Source organism: Dermacentor silvarum, chromosome 4 (genome assembly GCF_013339745.2).
Source record: "Dermacentor silvarum isolate Dsil-2018 chromosome 4, BIME_Dsil_1.4, whole genome shotgun sequence".
Taxonomy (NCBI): Eukaryota; Metazoa; Arthropoda; class Arachnida; order Ixodida; family Ixodidae; genus Dermacentor; species Dermacentor silvarum.
In genome coordinates, this window is record NC_051157.2 from 98,101,067 (window position 1) to 98,118,056 (window position 16,990).

Below are 16,990 nucleotides of genomic sequence, written 5' to 3' on the forward strand. Positions count from 1 at the left end.
CCCCTGTCTTGCGCTAGCGTATTCCAACTTGCGCCCGCAAATTTCCTAACTTCAACACACCACCTGGTTTTCTGCCGCCCTCGACTGCGCTTCCCATCTCTTGTTATCCATTCTGTAACCCTAATGGTCCACCGGTTATCCATCTTACGCATTACATCACCTGCCCAGCTCCATTTCTTCCGCTTAATGTCAACTACAATATCGGCTATCCCCGTTTGTTCTCTGATCCACACCGCTCTTTTCCTGTCTCTTAACGTTAGTTCTAAGATTTTTCTATATATAATATCTGCGTTGCGTCAGAAGTGGTTGAATCTTTATTGCATTACCTACTTTCCGTTCGTGCAAAGAACATTTTGATATATGAACAGTGCGGCTTTGTATCAGGGTACTCAACAACAACGAACTTGGTCGCATTAAAGACCCATGCTTCCAGTGTGGTAAATAACAGGGGCCAATTAGGTGCTATTCACTTTAACCGAAGTAAAACATTTGATGTAGTTCTTCATGAGCTCTTTATTACAGAGCTCCCACAAATGGGCATAATAGCTTCTTCCATTAGTGTCCTGGTATCTAATCACCTAAGCAATATATCGTCCTTCGTCGGCGTTAATGGGCAGAGATCGGTTAGCTTTGAGGTTACTAGCGGAGTTCCTCAATGATCATTTCTTGGCCCTCTTCTCTTTCTATTGGTCATAAATAATATTTCGTCAGCAATCTGACACTCTTCATTTCTTCTATATGCTGATGATTTAAAGCTAATTGAGGCTGTCAAAATGTTCGCGACTGAATTGACCTTAAAAAAGACAATTTAATGCGTATGTATTCTTTGGTGAACACCCCAGCAAAATATGTCCATCCAGTGACGCCTTATATCTGCAAAATAAATGCATAATGGGTCATGTTAACACATGTAATCGTTATAATAGTCAACCAGTAGATGAATGGTAGTGATGGATAGACACGCATAAGTTAGCGAAATAAGTAAGCAAGAGCGAAGTAGTAGCCGAGCCAAAGAATGCTTGCGCATTAGAAGGCTATTCTCAGAATTTCTACAGCAATTTTTCCCTCAAATTGGTACAGAAACAATAAGCTATTCTTAAATACTTGCAAAACTATGCTATTACGTTTTACCCGGAAAACACACCTTCGGTTTCTTTTCAAATTCCTTCACGTTATTCTCAGCTGTACCGAACTCTTCACTAGTATATGTTTCGCGTCCCGCGCAAAGCCACCAGAGAACATAGGCGTTTCAATATCCCTGCCTGTCGGCACCAACACTCAACCGTCCACAGAATACTGAGAAAGCTTACTTTGATGATCTCAATATTTTTCATCCCTCACTGTCATTGTTATTTTCCGAGCTTTGCGTTGTTGTGTCATAGTTTCACCCATTGTTCCACTGCTCTTCTCCTCCCTTTCCTTGTGTGCTTATTTTGTGCTGTGTTGCTCTATGCACACTTTCTTTTCAAAATTGTTCTTTTGATTTCACCGTTTTGTTTTTGCATATATTCACCTGCTGTTTTCTTATATGTGTTTTTTTTTAGTTTATACTTGCGCCAGCACTCAGACCTTAGGGTTGTTCCAGGGCACGGTAAATAAATTATATTATTATTATTATTATTATTATTATTATTATTATTATTATTATTATTATTATTATTATTATTATTATTATTATTATTATTATTATTATTATTATTATTATTATTATTATTTGCGCCTGCTTGGCTCAAATAGTGTAGTAGTTTCTGCAGTATGGTGGCAAATGTGTCTACAGTATATAAAACTTTTCATATCAACGATAGCCCCTGTGATCCGTAGGCTTCAGTTACAATGCCTAGAACAGTTCTGTTCGATGAGAAGCTGCGTAAGTGCATCCGACGTCTGAAACCCTCATTGCCTTGGGGTCCAGATGGAATTCCATCGCCCATTTTAAAAAAACACCGCATATCCACGGGGTGAATGATGATGAGTAGGCGAAGCTCCGGAGGGAATCATCGGTAAACCGTGAATCTTCCGTGTAATTCGCCCAGTCTCGCCGCACTAAATCGAATGATTGACTTCCACCAATGACACGCGCCATATGTGACGTCATTCCTATTTTATAACAGCGCCCTTCATTATAATTGCACCATCTCCCGCTTAAGGGGACGCTAGAACAAACGCGTTAGAAACGTGCAGTACTCTCTAGTAAGGGGGAGAGGCCACAGCGTCTTACGCAGCCGTTTACACATGCCGGAACGGGCACCGCGTTTGCCGACGCCATCACATGACTGCTGAGAGAGTATAACCCCCGTATTCATAAACGCTCCTCGACTTGAACTTGACTTGCCACCGCCTTGGGCAACGCGTTTCGAACGCGGTGCCCAAGGCGGTGGCAAGTCAAGTTCAAGTCGAGGAGCGTTTATGAATACGGGGGTAAGGCGGACAGGCCACAGCGTCTTACACCAGCTTCTTACACGGGCCGTAACGCGCTAGCACAAACGCTTTAGAAACGCGCAGTCTTTCGTTAATGTTGGGTATTTATTGTCATCGTGGTGCGTGTGTCCGTGTGCGCTTCGTGGCGTAGTGGTTAGCGTCGCGCGCTCGGAAGTGAGGGGTCCCTGGTTCCATTCCGCGTACACTACTTTCGGAATTTTTTTTTCATAAAAGTAGACGTGGCTACCTGCTACTACTACATACTACAGAGGAGGGACAGACCCACACCCTAAGGAGCTCCGCCCCTAAAAATCGGGGTAGCTTGCAGTAGCGGCGCAACGCTAAAGACACAGCGGAGCTGATCGGTTCCTAGCTGGTCCTGGTTATACGAAACGATGCTAAGTTATACGAAGTAATGCCAAGTGATGCTAAGTTATACGAAGTCTATAAGCATTTCCTCGTGGTCCACTGTAGCCTGGCGAAGCACTTGCAGTCCGAGCACACTTGGGGGAAGTGGGACGAAAGCTATGCACAGTGTACGGGCGGTGCGCAGCAGACGACACGTCTGGATGACGTCATGGCGCATGCGCAGTAGCGCGCTGCTGGTGGGAGCTTGGCCGAGTCGCCGCCAGAGGCGCCTGCTGCAGTCACGGACACCGCGAGCGTTCGGCGCTAATGCGGGGAACCGGAGAAGCGCGGATGGCGTCGGCAGCACCTCTGCGCGTTGTCTCGTTGGTGGTGCTACAATTTGTTTCTCTTTCTCGCTCTCACTTTCTCTTTCTCTCTTCCGAGCATAACGATCGACGCTGCGCGAGGTGGTTGCTTGGCAACGCAGTGGCAGGCGGCACACATTACAGCCGGCTTAAACAGCCCCGCTGTTAAAAGCTATCGGCCACATGTTTGCGCCGGTATTTACATCTGTTTTTACTAACTGTCTAAATTCATCCAGATTTCCACGCATTTGGAGAACTGCTCGTGTTGTACCTGTATTTAAGTCTGGGTCCAGAACATATGTGTCGAGCGTCGATTTCTGTCCTCAGTGCCACATGCAAGATTTTTGAGCTTGCCCTTCACACCATTGTACGTTCTATTGTAAAGAGCTTGTTACCTCCTAACCAACACGGGTTTCTCTGTGGTCGCTCAACAGTCACCGATTTTGCGAGCTTCGTGACACAGATCCCTGCGCTAGTATTCCTGAGGGGACACGTGCATGCCGCGTACTGCGACCTCAGCAAAGCTTTTGATGTGGTCAGCCACCTAATACTTCTTGTAAAGCTGACGCGTCATGGCGTTGATGCCTAAGTCGGCGTTGATGCCTCAGCTATCATCTGGAGAGGTCCTGCTATGTTAGCGTCAATGAACAGTCATCGTTTGTGTACAAGGCCACCAGCGGTGTCCCTCTAGGCTCCGCATGAAGACCCCTCCTGTTCGTCGTATTTACCAACGATGTCTCTTCCGTCATCCGGAAGTCATCCTTTCTCCAATATGCCGATGACATCAAGATTTGCAAAGACGTTCACACTGCAGGTGACTGTCAAGTTCCTCAGTCTAACCGGTTGTGTTTAGCGGAATGGTGCAAAAACGATGGTCTCGGCCTTGACGCTTCTAAGACCAAAAAATTACCTTTGCTCGCAAAACCGAGAGTGCTCTGTTTTCTCATTCTGTGGATTCTTTTCCTCTGAGTAGGGTTGCTGAGGTCAACGATCTCTGTGTACTCTTTAATTCCTCGTCAAGCTTTTCATCTCATACTGAGTGCATTACTAGGCATGGTCAGTGCTCTCTATACATTCTCTTTGCCCTCTCTCACGCGAATTCAAATCTCCCACTCCTTTCTTAATGCTGTATCAGGCTATACGTCTTCCCTAACTTGAATACGCATCGGTGGTGTGTAATGGAACTTATAATCCCACAGTGATAGGCTAGAAAGAGTTCAGAAAAAGTTCGTAGCAATTTACCGGCGTCGTTCTTGCGATGGCATTGGTCAATTTGTAGCTCTGGCACTTTACTCTCACCACCGTCCCTTAGTTACGGACGTATTGGCGCAGACCATCTGTTTTTGCATAATCTGCTTCACGGAAACCTAAACTGCGATGGGCTACTTAATTGTGTTGCGCTTCGCATTCCGCAGAAGGGCGCAAGCGAGCACCGACCATTCTTCGTTACTGCTTGCCACAGCAGGCATTCTGCTGTGTATAGAATTTAAAATTTGTATAATACCTATTTCTCGGCTGATCTTGATATTTTTCATCAGTTGTTTTCGTCATTCTGTTCCCTGCTTCGTATTGTCGTGTCCTAGTAGTTTTCACGGTGTAAATGCTCTTTTTCTCCGTGTGATTTAGTAAATTTTCATCTTGCCTGGCGATATGTTTAATATTTCAGCAGATTTTCTCTCTTACATTTAATGTTCTTGGTGCATTGCATTTACATGTACTTCGCATGAGTTGTTTTCCCTTCCCTTATTCACTTTCTTTTACGTTTGTATCTATAGCTGCACAGTTTTTCCTTTTAGTTGTACTTGCTCACTAACATTCCGTTGATTTTCGGTTTACCTTATCTTTGTCGATAGATCAGAGCTTGTTTTAGCAACTTTCGTAGTCCTTTGTTGTGTACCAGTGTTATGTCCAAATGACTTTTCAGTGCATCAATCCTTCCCTATGCTTCATTTTTAGGCTGTACTTTATCTTCTCGTTAGATTACCTGTGCGCCAGTATTAAAGTCTGATGGTTTTTCCTTGGCCCGTAATCTAAGGGCTGGATTGAATAAATTTAGTTTTATTCGCTCTCGCGCATTGCTCTTTTTCTTTTTCTCTGTCGTTCTGCTGTGAATTCACATTGGCTTTTGCTGTTTGTAAAATGTTACTTTTCATAACTGTCGTTTTCTCTTTCATGTTTTTTGCTCTATTTTTATTTTTATTTCATATTCTTAAAAACACTCAGACCTTAGGATTGTTCCTGGGCACATTAAGTAAACAACTTATTGGTAAATGATTGATTGATTGATTATTGTTCTTATTACTATAATTATTATTATTATTGGTAAGGAACTGGTAAGAAGTTCGGTTTTATTTTATGCTCAAATGCAATTAATCAGCTGAATAAATTTCCTCGGCCGCCCATTACACAGCCTACAACGTCAACGGAAGTTTTTGTGGAAATCTCAATTCGCGGTCGCCGCTCGTCATTAGCTGTCACGTTGTTAACGGGAATATTAACCTAAATATTCGGCACTGCAAATGTGTAAATCCATTCCAGCTTTAACTTCATATTTGTCCTTTAGCGTCCCTTATCGTCTAATGGTGACGCGAGGTAACTCACTGAGCCCCACCGCTCTCTTTCGCGAACTTTTATGCTACGCATATCGTCTCATGAAAGCTCCTCGAATGGTCTCCGTGCCACCGTCTCCTGTTGGTGTCAGAGATTTTTGAGCATTGCCTATTTCTTTATGATTATCATGATGATGGTGATGATGTTGATGTTGTTTATTGGCATCATCTTTCAACCGGAGCGGGGACAAATGGCCACCTAGCCTGCTTGATTTAATCAGGCTTTACCACATCTATCGTTGTCTAGCCTTTTGTCTATCTGATCTCCATCTTAACTTTTGTATTTTAAAACTTCCCTAACTATATTGCATCATTACCTACGCTTGCAATGACTCCAGTTCTATGAATCTTTTCCTTGTTTTTTCCCTCCAATACTCTAATCGCCTCTTACTTATCTCGACTGTTGACCAGTTAATTATTCTACCATATTTGAATCCCAACTCTTCTTTGAGGTGGACTCACTACGAGTCTATCTGGATGAGTATTTTAGAGAGAGAGAGAGAAGGGAGGCAGGATCGTTGATCGGCAGAATCGTTGAAAGCACTGCCTATAGGCCGAGATAATGTAGCGATTCTATGCCAATGCCATTCCTTTTCATGCTTCGTCAATGACCAAAGAGGTGCTCCGCCCACGTTATCAACGGAATCAGCCGGCCGTGAGCGGTGGATAATAAGAGAGGCATAAAATCCAGCGGAAAGAATGGCTATATTATTCGGGATACAGAAAAGCAAAGTCGATAGTTGGGCGAGTTCGTGGCCACTCACCTCCGCGTATGAAGCAACGCACGGACGCACGACACGAAGAAGCAGAATCCCCGTGTCGTGTCTTCGTGCGCTGCTTCATACGTCAAGGTTAGCGGCCTATAAATTCCTAAAGCCAATAACCTGGAGCATCAGACTGCACACCTACCAATCGTTCTGCCGTACCTTCCTCAGTCTGATTTGGTTGCCTATAAACCTCTGCGGGATTAAGATAATCAACTAAGTGCAGGAATCGTAAACATCCGCGTCCTTTCTCTCTTCATTGCTCTCTTTCCCTTGTGAATTTGGTGCAGTTTCATATAAAGGGGGCCAAATGTAAAATCCTACTCATGAACATTGGGAGGGGAAAGGCAACGCGAAGCCTTTGTCAAAAGAAACAAAACCGCTGTGAGTATGACCAGCGCTGACTGGGTTATCTTTAGCTTAAGTCCGACGTCACGAGTGCGTCTCGAAACCGCTGGGAAGACGAACTTTCATCCTGACACTACGGAGCTCTTTAGCACTGCAAACTTCAAGCACACTGTGCGACGCAGACGGGACTGAGCAATTCTCAGGCTTCTTGCGGCTCCGCGTCTTTTGATGAGGGCTGCAGAGGCACGCACGCGTTATACCAAAAAAAAAAAAAAAGTTTGGGATCGCGACGACAACATCTAGGGCATCATCTATCCCTCGCTCCAGTTTCCCGATCTTTACTACATGCACGACTCTCCCATTATATTAATGATCAACAGTTTATGGGCAATTAGACGGTACGCCTATCCCAGAGAAGAAGATCCTAAGACCGTGTTCTTGTGCGTTGTAGCTGCATAATCTCACCAAATTGCTGCTACGTTTCGTAAGATCAACCGGTCTGTGTGAACGTTTGTGACTCAACCAAAAAAAATGAACGCTTTAGTTTGTTTCTATGTTTGATGAACATTTCCCCCTTGTTAAGGCCCAACCACAAGGAAGGAATCTTCGACAGATTTTCGGCGTCAGCGCCGACCAGCGTCACACGGCGGCAGCCTGCGCTAGTGGAAACAATGCGATGCCGGTTCACCCTCGCTCGGGACCCCAAGACAACAATCCAGATTGCAGCGCCGACGTAGGAAGTGGTGGTTGAAGCAAGAGGCAGAGAAACTATGGCCTCCGAGATTGCGCGATGCACCATGTGAACAAGCGCGGAGACCATTCACAGACCAAACATCCGTCGTTGCCGTCCGCGAGCGCCTTGTCCGCGTGGTTAGCGAAGAAGTTGATCGCTTTATCAAGTACCTTGGTCAGGACTAATAAAGCAGCCTTATAGCCATCAATGACAACGACATTTCCGTCTCCGGTGTCGTTCTGTCTTCTTTTCGCTGTTTCAGCTCCTCTGTCCCTGGAGAAATCTCGGTCGTAACTAGTCCTAACTACAGTGAACGAGAATGAAACGCTGTGTGCCAATACACTAGGACAGGGAGCTCGTGCTGGATTGCACAGTAGCAATCACGGGTGCTGCTGGTGATTCTTTGTCACTGCTGCTGGTGTTTCAGCACTGACAAGTGAAATGTTGTATACATTTTATTGCGATGGCAATTATATGGACACTTCAACCGGATTTCTGCGTCGTCCTCACCGTCGCCGTCGCCGTGAGGTTCCCTATAGATAAAATCTTCGCCGCGCGCCGTATGCCCGAGCGGAATCGTGCGGGGACGCGCGCTATCACGGAGAGCGAACGCACTCAATCTCTCACGGACAAGCAAGGAAGCGGGAAGCCAGCGCCGGAGGGAGCAGGGGGGGGGGGGGGGCGCACTTCTACTCTACCAACAACCGCGCTCGTCGCTCGCCCGCACCGTCTCTTATCTTCACACGGCTCTGACCTTTGTATGCGCTGTGTATTCGCCGCTCAGTTTCCGTTGAATCTATAGACTGCACGTAGTACCTTCGGCCTCTGCGGCGTATGCGCTTGCTGAGAGCGTTTTGACAGTCGCTGTCTGCAGTCATTCAGTGTGATCTATTCATGTTTGTTTGTGCGCGCTCACACCACGCTTGTTCATTCAGTTAGTAATAGTCGGGCCACATTTTCCAACGCACGCTACACATGCAATGCTGCCCGGATCGGCAGTGCAGCGCTACAGGTGTGTCCCTTCACACGCGCTGCCCACGGGAAGCGCTTCTCATCAACACCACAGTTTCACACGCGCCTTCTCGTGGTCATCGAGTCTCTCTTCCTGTCGGTCTACTTACGCCGCAGCACACCTGCTTACTTAATCAGCTCAAGTTTACTACAATTCATATTGCTACCAAAGCCGCTCACCTTACTTCGTATGACATTGCTGTGTTGCTATCGCATTCATTGCTTCGCCCTTAGGGCGAAACTGTGACATTTTTTTCTTCTTAAGCTAAATAAAAATTTTATGAAATTTCAAAACTACAAGTATACTTTATGAAGTAAAAACAAAAAAAAAAACTATTTTTGTGTTAGCGCAACATTATGCAAAATCGGCCTGCTGAATTCGGTGCCTTTAAGCAGTTACGATCTGCCCACTTTCCGCCCCTCCTGAAGTATGTCGAAGCCGAGAGTCTTGTGGTCGAGAACCGTCAATCAAACTTGCTAAGCGTCGACGCCACCGGCCGCCGGCCGACGCCAATGCCGAATATCCGTCGACGGTTAACTCTTTGTGGCTGGGCCTTTATTCGTTCTCTCGTTCTCTCCTTCCGCAGTGCAGGGTAGCCAACCTAGCCTAGTCTGGCTGTACTAAGATATTCGTAGAACAAGTACATGGGGAAGAAGACATTATAGTCGTAGAAGAGCGTTAACGTCGAACCGTGTTGGTAGAGGTAAGACTTCGTCGGTAGTTAGCGTTCTGACTCGGCTATATCCAATGCAATAAGCCTATATATGTATATATATGTATATATATGTAAATATATATATATATATCCTTATTGTATTGGATATAGGTGTATAGGACAGGAAAGAGCACAGGATCTACTCTTCCCAGTGACCCAAGTTACCTATTAGCTTGGGCAACCAGGTATGCGCTGACTGCGGTCAACATGATCCACTGAGTAAAATGGACAACTTGCTGCTAGCTGCTCTCCGACCTAGTGACCAACTTCAGCCGCTAAGTATTCGCCACTGTGTGGTTCTTACGTATGACCAGCTCCTTTATTGGTGTTAGAATTCAACAAGAGAAAAGCAGGGCAGCGTCGGAAATGTACGCACCATTGCCTGCGGACCACGCACTACCATGGTTTTCGTTATTAGATCCGGTAAGGCCGTGATTAAATCCGGGTGTTTGACCAAAGAGGCCACTCCCGTAATAACATATACCTTAAAAATAATCAATAACATCTCTACCAACGATGAATTTTATTACATCACCAAATTACATACCCACCACATCTTGAATGCTAATTGCAATTATGTATATAATCATTCCCAAAGGATGCGTTCTGTCTGATTTGCTTCTTCCACTTGCTCTACGAGCATCTTCTTAGTTATGGTATACCAAGAAGCACAAGTTGTGCCGACTGATTAACGTCCCTTGTGTAAGAGGTTGAAAGCCCTCTGAGATAACCTGTCCTCCCAGCCAACCCTAACCAAAGAAAAAGGCTCCTGGCCTTACGCTAGACTCTCTCTTGCACCCAGGCCCGGGAGCACATAAACAAATTAACGTGGGTTGATCCTTCGCAGTATCCTTTCCAGTTAATTGATAAACAAGGGGGGTGTCCCCCAATACACAGGGCTATAAATTTAAATGGAGAATACCTGCTTTCTGTGAGGGATAGCCAAGAAATAATATCTAAAGGCATTCTCAGCTCTTCTAATGTATTACTCAACGCGCGTGAGCCCTTAATACGCCCGCCTCCCGCTCAGCCATACCTGCCCGCTGTCACTGTAGCATTTCAGCGAGAAAAGAATACATCTGAGTCGTTCAATTCAAACGACATTTGCACTGTGCCCGTTCAAGGCGCACTTAGCTTCAATGCGTTTGCGTAGAAAGGGACGGAATGAGAGAATATTGAATGAATGATTGACCGGTTTGCTACCATATGCAGGGAGTTAAAGGTAAGAATCGTGGAGAGAATGAACTACAAAGAGGGTGATCACTGCGCACGCAAGGTGAAAGGCCACACGGCCACAGTTGGACAATTGGACCAGTAAAACGCATGGTGTCATGGTAGCAAGGTATTTGCCACTGAAAATGCTTTACCGTGAGGGCTTGTATTCACCACAACCCTGGAAACAGAACACGGGAATGGTGAAGGAAAGCTAGAGGCGCAAAGTTTCTGATAAGTTTTCTTTTTCATGGCCTGTAGAATCGTGTGTTTATTTATCCGGGCAGTAAACTATCCTGCAAATTTATATACAGTGTGCGTATTTTCTGTTTCTTCAAACATTTTTAAAAGCCTACAAAGGTTACTCTCATTTCATCACTACAGATTAATTATCTTTCTAGGCGGACGTCATTAACGAGGGCGATTACAAGAAATTAGAACGATATAAAGAAAATGGGATGATGAGGAATGTATGACAACAATGACGCGACGACGACTGCATCACGGAGCCAGTAAAACCGTACATCACAATGTCGTTCGCACATACCAGTGGAGGCTGGAAATGGGAATACCAGGCTGCGTTTTGAAGCTGCGGAGATGTTCAGGTTTTTGTCAGATCCCTTCGTCCGTCAACGTTTTTGGTCGATAGTACATAGTGGCCCAAGCTACCAGACAACTTGAGCCACTGAGTCGGCCTAGCAGGCATTACGACGGCGGCATGGCGAGTGTCAGATCAGGAAGCTGGAATGATGACGATGGAATGACCACGACGGTATCACGACCACAAGCACATACCTAATGACTGGATCGATAGATAGATAGATAGATAGATAGATAGATAGATAGATAGATAGATAGATAGATAGATAGATAGATAGATAGATAGATAGATAGATAGATAGATAGATAGATAGATAGATAGATAGATAGATAGATAGATAGATAGATAGATAGATAGATAGATAGATAGATAGATAGATAGATAGATAGATAGATAGATAGATAGATAGATAGATAGATAGATAGATAGATAGATAGATAGATAGATAGATAGATAGATAGATAGATAGATAGATAGATAGATAGATAGATAGATAGATAGATAGATAGATAGATAGATATGCTCAAAACGGCTCAAGTAGGCAAAGAATGATAATCGCATTAGCGCATAGATGAACGCACACACATAAAATAACACGGGAGTGTCAGAGTCGTTCAAATAGATCACTTGACTGGGGGAGAGAGAGAGAGATAAATGAGGTGCAAAAGGGTGGGAGGCGTAACTGCAAGATAAATATCCAGCTTGCTGCCCTGCACTGGGGAAGGGGTAAGACGAGACAGAAGATGAGACAGGAAGATAAAGAAAACCACCGGGGAACTTCCGTAGTGTCTTCGTCGCCTTTTGATGTGAAGACCGCATAAGCCGGTAATCCAAGATCGTCTGCTGAGAACGCGATCAGTCGTCGAGGCGTGCTAATGCTGACGCGAGGGACTGTCTCTGAGAGCTGTAGACAATGACACACAATATTCTGAACGGTTTGCTCGCTGCCGCAATCGTCACAGGTAGCCCTGCCATACATTGCGATGCGGCATCCAAATTCATTTGTTCAACACACTCTAGGCCACAACGGGCAGAGAACAGGGTTCGTCCGGATGGAATGCGGTGTCTGAGAGATGGCTACAGTCGGAGTAGACGTGGCTCCTAGAGACCTCGTAGTTGAGGGCTTCGAAATAAGAAACCGAGCTCACGTCGATTTCCACTACACCACCGCTGGCGCGAAGCGTACTCCGGTGGAAGTAGTCGTTAGCTGGCTGAGCACAAAAGGGGCAAGGTGCATGTTGTGTTCGTGCCACGGTATCGAGTGGAACCAGAACCCGAACCGATATTGGAGTGTGCCTGAACCCTAACTGGACGTCATCCCTCCTACAAAATAAGAACGAGTACAGGTACAGCACGAAACAGTTCAAACGTATCGGGCGATAAGGGGTGCTTAATAGATTAGCAGTTCTTCGAAATAACTATATATCTTAAGCCGACGCACCCCACTTGCAGATGGTTACGACGTACGAGTGGCGTTGCGTGAAAGTTTGAGGATAGGTGATCGGTATGTGCCGGTAACCGTGCCACCTGGGCTGACAATTTTCATGTGCACATCAGAGGCAGATTTTGTTAGTCCCAATTCCCGCGTCTGTGACGAAGTGTGCTTAGCTTTCACACATCGTTCACAATAGCAGACCCAGCTAGTCACAGCTTCGCTGGCTTACATGTTTACAGTAGTGTAAGGGCTGTAAATTTTTTATGCAAAGAAGAGTTCTAACAATCAGCATTCTTCTTTGCAGGAACACTTAAAGCTATCCCGTGTGAACACGTGGGTCATTCGGTCCCCGCCTTCTTCCTTGCTTTCTGCTAAGATTGTAATCAGCGGGGTCTGAACGAGTAACGCGCTTCGTTTACTTTCGCCCACAGTTCACAAGCGACAAAGGGCTGAGGGTGCGGCTGCTGTGCTTTGGGGTGGACTTTGCACATGCTCTACCCAAGCACACTGCCTTTTGAGGAGATAACCACTGGGGCGGTGGTGCTGGTGGTGGCGCTGGTGGTGGTAGTAGTAGTAGTAGTAATAGTAGTGGTAGTAGTAGTAGTAGTAGTAGTAATAGTAGTAGTAGTAGTAGTAGTAGTAGTAGCCCGTGGTGCGAGCACGAACGGACTGATATGGCCCGTATACTTTGGGAATACCAACGCCCTGAGGAAGAAGGACCAAGAGGAAGGGGGAAGACAACAGCAGGACCCTCTGAAGCGGGGCGCCTCACTGAGAGATGGCAAGCCGCCCTCCTCAGCGAGGCACCCGAGGACCAGGAGCAGGACCAGGAGGACCAATGGCCCTCGCCGTCCAGCGGGCCAAGGCCATTGCCGAGGAACTCGAAAGATTTTTCTCCGGCAATGGACCCCTGGCAGCCTAGCCCCGGGCACCAACAGCCATAACCGTTGGACAAATAGTTTATTCCTATCCTAGTAGTAGGAGTAGCAGTAGAAGTAGTAGTATTAGTAGTAGTAGTAGTAGTAGTAGTAGTAGTAGTAGTAGTAGTAGTAGTAGTAGTAGTGATGGTGGTGGTGGTAGTATAGTAGTAGCAGCAGCAGCAGTAGTAACTGACGCTTTAAGAAATAAATAACATAAAGGAAAAGGAAGAGAAAGAAATTACCGCTGATCACACTGTAACTACCTAGTGTGGTGTGTTGACACCTGAAGAGCGGTGAACGGTGGGCATAAAGCAGTAAGAGAGTGAAAGGGAAGATAGCGGATAGGAGAGAGGCTAGAGTAAATAAGGTAGCAGTTTAGACATATACAACGCAGTGGTATCAAATAGAAGTGGCGTTGATCAAATAGAAGTGGTGAGGTATCATTGTCGCACTCGAGGACAGCGCTCCACCGCGCGCCGGCTCATGGCTCAACCATGAGCTGTGCTGTTCGATCGTCCAAATTCCGAGTGCATCCCTCAAAATTCAGAGAGAAGCGATGCATTAATTGGTGTGATATATTTATTGAAAGCCTCAGCGCACCGCGTCCGACGAATCGTAGGACAATGGCGCTCCATTCATCACGTCTTCGTTGGGACGAAACAAAATGGCAGGGCATGGTGTCGCTAGCGGTGGTGTGCCGCGCTGGCGCCGACGCCTCTAACCGTTCACTGTGTACTTGATGCTGTTAAATTGAATCTCGAGTTTCGAGCCCACCTTGGTGACTATCACGCCGACCTTTTTGAGTGCCTGCACAAGTTTCTTCAAGCCTTGGGAGCCAATGCCCTTAACGACCTTCACGAGACGGGGAAGATCATAGGGCATCCTGTAGAGAACTTTATTAAACTTCACGGAGATTTGGATTCTCATACGAAGAGTTATCATCTGGGCGCCCTTCTGAATGGTCTGCAAATATCCGTTCGTTTCGGGAACGAACATGAAGCCGGCTCGCTGAAGTGCCTGAAGCATCAGCACGATGCGTTTCTCACTCGTCCCCACAAATGCGACCATTTTGTCAGCGTCCCTAGGCAGCAAAAATTTCTTTCTCAGTAAGGCCACAGCTGTCTGCTTTTCCACCGTGATGGGGTACTTGCGGCCGTTGAAGGAGAGGGCAATGACAATGCCAACGGAATTGCGAACCGGAATGACGCCGTATTTTGTGTACAGGATGTGCAGGGCCTGGCTAGGCATACCCATTATCTCAAGTTGGACGATCAGTGCCTTGAGGTCGCGCGGTATGTTGTAGACCTTGTTCTTCAGCTGGAAACGCAGGTCGATGGTGAGTGGGAACGGTACCAGTATTCCTCGGATCATAATGCCCAGTACGATTCCTGTACTGTCGTCCACCTTCACCTTGACGTTTTTGCGCTGCAAGGCGACGAAAAGCATGCCGATATTAACCCCTTCCGGCCTCTTGAAAATTGTCTCCAGGTCAGCGGGAATGTCGTACTCCCGTTTGCCGAGTTTGATGCGCACGCTGTTGGCGATCTCTACACTCGTCTGTCCTTGACCGGGTACACGAAGTTCCATATGTCCGTTGTCGTTCTTGTAAGATTTCACTCCAAACGCTTCCAGCAAAATCATGATCTTGAACAGTTCTTTGGGTCTGCTCTTGACGAAATCGATAAGCAACTTGATGTCCTTGGGAATCTCGAAAGGTTTGTTTCCGACGCTAACTTTCGTGCCAAGTGCCCGCTTGAAATTATGAGTGACGTTAAACAGGATAAAGCCGGTCAGCATCCCTTGGCCATTGGTAGAGAAAGTTGCTCCAAACCTTTTAAGCAAGGTAACCACCAAAACCAGGTGTTCCGGGTGCTTGGACACGTAAGCAGTTAGTCTGTCCGCCTCTCTTGGAAGGTCAAAACTCTGGTCGCTGATTTGCACTATGTATTTCACCACGACAGGACGTGGCAACGGGATTTCTTTTCGGCCCACATACACCTGCTGAATAGGATTGTCCAAGTTTTTAAAGACGACGCCTAATTTGATGAGCGCTTGGTAGATAACAGGGAAGTAGTTGGGCTGGTTGAGCAGGAGTTCGAGCCAGAAACGTATCTTATCGTTTACGCCCAGTATACCTGGTGGCATAAACATCTGCTCATTGGGCGGAGGCAGAGGAATTTTGGGCTCGTACGAAGGCAATTTAATTTCCTGCAAAGACGAGCCGGATCCCGGCCTTTGCAGTGTGCTGTTGCCTCCCTTTGGTGGATTCTTTGGTTTAAATCTTACCAGAATGAACCACAGTATTTTCGAAACTGTCGGGTGCTCCTTGATTATTGTCTTGACTTTGCTCTTCAGTTTGCTCGGCACTTTGACCTTCTTGTTGTCAATAGTAATGATTGCCATCTTGACTCCCGGTTCGAGGTTCTCAAGCGCTTCGATAATTTCGATCACGAGGGAAGCGTCGGGTCCTTGCACAAGCTTTGGGCCTTCCGGGAAAGCGACACCGAAGCGCGCAGTGCAGTGAGACGGGCACGGGGTCAGGCACAGGCCCGTCTCGCTCACTGCCCACAGCACCAACAGTATTGCGAGGGTTATAGGCAGCCGCATCGCCATCGATGGTCTCGCGACGAGGCTCTTCGGGCGGCTGGTTGACACTGGTGGCGCTGATTACTGCCCGGAACTCCCCCGTCTCAAGGTTTCCTACGAGCAGGCATGTGTCGTTAAACGCGCGCATCAGCACAGCAACAAGAACGTCAACAACAGCGACGATCAACCGATTAGGCGAGTGTTTTCCACGGGGCTCGACTAGGACGCACCTCATCCGCTGATGAACTAGGCAACTTGAGTCAAATTTTACTCGACCCACATATGCGCACACTACACAGAGAAAGTGCTCAGGGCGGATTTGTTACCACAATACGGATAGTAGTCCAATGTATCTAAACGAAACCACCTTCACGTTCAGCAGGACAGTGGTGTGATTGTAGTTCAATATAAGCTTATGTGAGAGAGGTCAGAGCATGCGCAGTGACAACGCAAAACTGATTTAATTTCAGTTGTTTCATTTACTCTTTTGGACAATAAGGCAAAGGACTATCAATTCATATATGGGCAAAAAAAGCGAAACTCGTGGAATTTTGATGATATGGATTTATTGGTCGTGCTTGCAGAATAAGCCCTGCTCTAGCAACCTCACATATGTGCACGTTGCTTATAGTATATAATACGACTTGCAGTAGCTTGTTCGTTGTTTCTTGTATCTAAATAAAAGCGTGATTCTTTTGACAGTTAAACGAAAGGACGCAGCTGTTTTCTGGCATCATTGTGAAAGTTGGAGCGGGTCCACGCGGCACACAGCGTCCTGCAACGTGCAGCAGACGCGCAACTAAATAGTGTTGGATAATTTTGTGGAGAATCAGGGGTCGCTTTCACAAAGCTTTGTGATCGTAAGGACTATTTGATATTGGCAGGCATCCTTCATTTGTATACGTGCTAGCAGCGTCACGTGAC